We start from the raw sequence: 6,000 nt of genomic DNA on the forward strand, positions 1-6,000 counted from the left end.
TACAGAAAGAAACGTTAACAGCGCTCGCACTCGCTGCTCGGCTCTCCACCTCAGCACTGCTCGCGACGTAAACATTGGCGCGCGCTACCGCCCGTCACCGCGCGATGTGCACTGGCATTGTGAGCTACCCAAGCACGACTCACGCCCCGGCCTCACAACTTTACTTCTACCAGTACCTCGTCTCCTACCTTCCAAACGTCGCAGAAGCTCTCCTGCGAACCTTGCAGAACTAGCACTCCTGAAAGAAAGGATATTGCAGAGACATGACTTAGCCACAGCCTAGGGGATATTTCCAGAATGAGATTTACGCTCTGCAGTGGAGCGTGCACTGAAATGAAACTTCCTGGCAGATAAAAACTATGTGTGCTGCTCCAAGACTCGAACTCTGGATCTTTGCTTTGCGCGAGCAAGTGCTCTACCATCTGAGCTATGCAAGCACGATTGACGCCGCCTTCTCACAGCTTTTACCAGTACCTTGTCTCCTACCTTCCAAACTTTATAGAAGCTCTCATGTGAACTATGCAGAACTAACACTCCTGAAAGAAAGGATATTGTGGAGACATGTCTTAGCCACAGCCTAGGGGATATTTCCAGAATGAGATTTTCACTCTGCAGCGGAATGTGTGTTAATATGAAACTTTTTGGCAGATTAAAACTGTGTGCCGGACCAGACTCGAACTCGGGACCTTCGCCTTTCACGGGCAAGTGCTCTACCATCTGAGCTACCCACCCATGACTCACGCCCCGTCCTCACAACTTTACTTCTACCATTACCTCGTCTCTTACCTTCCAAACTTTACAAAAGCTCTCCTGCGAACATTGCAGAACTAGCACTCCTGAAAGAAAAGATTTTGTGGAGACATTGCTTAGCCACAGCCTAGGAGATGCTTCCTGAATGGGATTTACACTCTGCAGCGGAGTGAGCGCTGATATGAAACTTCGTGGCAGATTAAAACTGTGTGCCAGACCGAGTATCGAACTTGGCACCTTTACCTTTCATGGGCAAGTGCTCTACCATCTGAGCTACCCAAGCACAACTCATACCCTGTCATACCTGTTTTTCTTTACCTGTACATCGTCTCCTACCTTCCAAACTTTAGAGAAGGTCTCCTGAAAACTTTTCAGAACTAGCACTCCTGAAAAAGAAGGATATTGCAGAGACATGGCTTAGCCACAGTCGAGGGGATGTTTCCAGAATGAGAATTACACTCTTCAGCGGAGTGTGCGCTGATATGAAGCTTCCTGGAATATTAAAATTGTGTTCTGTACCGAGATTCGAACTTGGGACCTTTGTCTTTCGCGGGCAAGTGCTCTACCAACTGACCTACCCAAGCACGACTCGCGCGATCCGTCCTCACAGCTTTACTTCCGCCAGTACCTCGTCTCCTACCTTCCAAACTTTACAGAAGCTCTCCTGCAAACCTTGCAGAACTACCAGTCCTGAAAGAAAGGATATTGCGGAGACGTGGCTTAGTCACAGCCTAGGGGCTGTTTCCAGAATGAGATTTACACTCTGCAGCGTAGCGTGTGCATGATATGAAACTTCCTGGCAGATTGAATCTTTGTGCTGGAGGCAGAGTCGAACACGGGACCTTCGCCTTTCTCGGGCAAGTGCTCTATCATCTGACCTAGCCAAGCACGACTCACGCCCCGTCCTGACTGCATTACTTCTGCCAGTACCTCGTCTTCTACCTTACAAACTTTACAGAAGCTCTCCTGCGAATCTTTCAGAACTGGGACTCCTGAAAGAAATGATATTGCGGAGACATGGCTTAGAAACAGCCAAGGGGATGTTTCCAGTATGAGATTTACACTCTGCAGTGGAGCGTGCGCTGAAATGAAACTTCCTGGCAGATAAAAACTATGTGTGCTGCCCCAAGACTCGAACTCTGGATCTTTGCTTTGCGCGAGCAAGTGCTCTACCATCTGAGCTATGCAAGCACGATTGACGCCGCGTTCTCACAGCTTTTACCAGTACCTCGTCTCCTACTTTCCAAACTTTATAGAAGCTCTCATGTGAACTATGCAGAACTAACGCTCCTGAAAGAAAGGATATTGTGGAGACATGTCTTAGCCACAGCCTAGGGCATATTTCCAGAATGAGATTTACACTCTGCAGCGAAGTGTGTGTTAATATGAAACTTACTGGCAGATTAAAACTTTGTGCTGGACCCAGAGTCGAACACGGGACCTTCGCCTTTCTCGGGCAAGTGCTCTATCATCTGACCTAGCCAAGCACGACTCACGCCCCGTCCTCACAGCTTTTCTTCTGCCAATACCTCGTCTCCTACCTTCCAAACTTTACAGAAGCTCTCCTGCGAATCTTGCAGAACTAGCACTCCTGAAAGAAAGGATATTGCGGAGACATGGCTTAGCCACAGCCTAGGGGATGTTTCCAAAATGAGATTTACACTCTCCAGCCGAGTGTGCGCTGATATGAAACTTCGTGGCAGATTAAAACTGTGTGCCGGACCGAGTATCGAACTTGGCACCTTTACCTTTCGCGGGCAAGTGCTCTACCATCTGAGCTACCCAAGCACGATTCACGCCCCGTCTTTACAGCTTACAATAGTCTGTTTCTGCCGAAAGCTTTCTTGTCGGGCGTAGCTCATGAGGGTGAGGTGTAATTTAGGCTTGGCACACTGAATCCACCACTGTAGAACGCTAGCGTAATGACTTCGGTGCCGCTGGAGCTGTTGCCATGTTATGTTCACCTGCTCTTCAAGTTGGGCATCCTGCAGAAGGCTGACATTCGATTTCCAGTAGCCTTTCCCACGGTAAATTTGCTGGCGTTGTAGGTTAAGGTAACTTTGATTTGCACAATGGTCGGATATGTTGACAGGAGCTATGTCACAGTTCACAGTGTGTCACTGGAGGGCATCGGACACATAGATCCTATCCAGCCAACTGGCAGAATTACTGGTTACAAAGGTGTACGCTACCCGTTCACCGTGCAGTTGTTCCCATGTATCGTGAAGACGCATGCCATGAATTAAATGTTCAAGTTAGATACATCTGTTCATGTTAGGAGTTTGGTCTCTGTCGTTAAGCACACAATTGAAGTCGCAACCAAGGAATTTCAAACGCCGTCGGTCAAAATGCGGCGCGATCGAAAACACATTGAACGCTGTTCGCTCTCTTAATTGTCGACCTCGTACTTACAACAGTTATACAGAAAGAAACGTTAACATTGCTCCACACGTCTCTCAGCTCTCCACCTCAGCACAGCTCCTGACATAAACACTGGCCCGCGCTACCGCCCGTCACCGCGCGATGTGCACTGGCATTGTGAGCAACCCAACCACGACTCACGCCCCATCCTCACAGCCTTACTTCAACCAGTAACTCGTCTCCTACCTTCCAAACATTACCGAAGGTGTCCTGCGAAATTAGCAGAACTAGCACTCCTGAAAGTAACGATATTGCGGAGACATGGCTTAGCCACAGCCTAGGAGATGTTTCCAGAATGAGATTAACACTCTGCAGCGGAGTGGGCGCTGATATTAAACTTCGAGGCAGATTAAAACTGTCTGCCAGACTGAGACTGGAACTCAGAACTTTTGCCTTTCGAGGGCATGTGATCGACCATCTGAGCTACCCAAGCACTGCTCACGCCCCGTCCTCACAGATTTACTTCAACCAGTAGCTCGTCTCCTACCTTCCAAATTTTACAGAAGCTCTCCTAAGAACCTTTCAGAACTAGCACTCCCAAAAGAAACAATATTGCGGACACATGGCTTAGCCGCAGCCTAGGGGATGTTTCCTGAATGAGATTTACACTCTGCAGCGGAGAGTGCGCTGATATGAAGCTTCCTGGCATATTATAACTGTGTGCTGGGCCGAGACTCAAAATCGGGACCTTTGCCTTTCTCGGGCAACTGCTCTACCGACTGAGCTACCCAAGCACGACTCACACCCCGTCCTCACAGCCTTACTTCTACCAGTACCTCGTCTCCTACCTTCCAAACTTTACAGAAGATCTCTTGCGAACCTTGGAGAACTAGCACTCATGAAAGAAAGGATATTGTGGAGACATGTCTTAGCCACAGCCTAGGGGATGTTTCCAGAATGAGATTTACACTTTGCAGCGAAGTGTGCACTGATATGAAACATCCTGGCAGATTGATACTGTGTAATGGACCGAGACTTGAACTCGGGACCTTTGCTTTTCGTGGGCAAGTGCTCTTCCATCTGAGCTACCCAAGGATGACTCACGCCACGTAGTCACAGCTTTACTTCTACCAGTACCTTGTCTCCTACCTTCCAAACTTTACAGAAGCTCTCCTGCAAACCTTGCAGAATGAGCACTCCTGAATGAAAGGATATTGTGGAGACATGGCTTAGCCACAGCCAAGGGGATGTTTCCAGAATGAGATTTAGACTCTGCAGCGGAGTGTGTGCTGATATTAAACTTCCTGGCAGATTCTGGACTTTGCAGGTGGCATAAGTGATTTTTCAGATGTAGTTCCTTGGCATTTGAGAAAATGTTGTGCTGTGATTGTGTTAGGACACTGTTTGAAAATGTGGAAGTGAGATTCAATTGCAGAAGTAAAATATATAAATGTAAAGTAAATATAATGTCATAAAAATCTTTACAATCTTTCATCCACATCAAATGCCCAAGAGTACTCAGCCAAAAGATCATGGAAATTCAACTACTTGTTCTGGCTGGAAGCCCTACACAATATTATTTGAATTTATTTTTCTCTTACCTATGCTTCCAAAGAAATGAATGACTCCAATGAAGACAAAGGTATATTAAATTCACAGAAAAACATATCAATAACCACGTTCAAACTCTGTTTAATGAGATTCCTACATCTATAGTCTGCAAGCTACTTTGTGTGTGGCTGAGGATAGTGCCATCCACCCTCCCCCCTCCCCCTTCCTGTTACTGTCACATATGGTTCACTGGAGGAACAATTGCTGGTAAATCTCAATGTGGGCTCCAATCTCTCTAATTTTATCTTTGTGGTATTTTTACAAGATATATGTAGGAGAGAACAGTATACTAGTTGACTTTTTTATGAATATACTTACTAAGGACTTTAACAGTAGATCACACCATCACGCAGAATGACATTCTTGCAGTGCATGCCACTGGAACTGGCTGAGCATCTTAGTGATGCTTTATCACCTGCTAAATGAACCTGTAATGGAATGTGCTGCTCTTTTATGGGTCTTCTCTGTTTCCTCTTATCAGTCTTATATGGCTCCAATCCCAGACTGATAAGCAGCATTCAAGTGTCTCATAAGCTACCTCCTTTGCTGATGGACAACATCTCCAATGTTTCCAATAGGATTCTCCCAGTGAACCTCAGTCTGGAGTCTGCCTTACCCATGATTAATTTTAAGTGGTTGTTCCACTTCTAATCGCCCCATGCACATATTTCTGGTCATTTTATGAAGGTTAACTGTTTCCAGCAATTTTTCTGCAATCATGTAATCATACAGTACAGGGTCTTTCTGTCTGTGTTTTAATAATGCACCACATTTGTTTATGTTGAAAGTCAATTGCCACAATGTGTGCCAAGTGTTGATCCTCTGCAGGTCCTCCTGCATTTTGCTACAATTTTCCAGTGTTAGAACTTCTCTATATACAACAGCATCATCCATAAAATGCCTTATGGTGCCCCCAACATTATCTACAAGTCATTTATATTTATTGTGAAAAGTAATGGTCCAACATTCCCTTGCGGAACACCTGAAAATATTCTTCCTTTGGAGGACTTCTCTCTGTTAAGAATGATGTGTATTCTGATTGCTAGAAACTCTTCAATCCAATCACACATTGACCTGATGTTCTATATTCTCATATTTTGTTAATTAAGCAGCAGTATGAACTGTATCAAATGCCTTCCAGAACTCAAGGAACATGGCATATACCTGGGTGCTGGTATCTACTGCTTCCTGGGTCTCATAGACAAACAGAACAAACTAGGTTTCACATGATAGTTGTTTTTGGAACCCATGTTGATTCCTATATAGGAGAGTTTCAGT

This window comes from Schistocerca piceifrons, chromosome 6 (genome assembly GCF_021461385.2).
Source record: "Schistocerca piceifrons isolate TAMUIC-IGC-003096 chromosome 6, iqSchPice1.1, whole genome shotgun sequence".
Taxonomy (NCBI): domain Eukaryota; kingdom Metazoa; phylum Arthropoda; class Insecta; order Orthoptera; family Acrididae; genus Schistocerca; species Schistocerca piceifrons.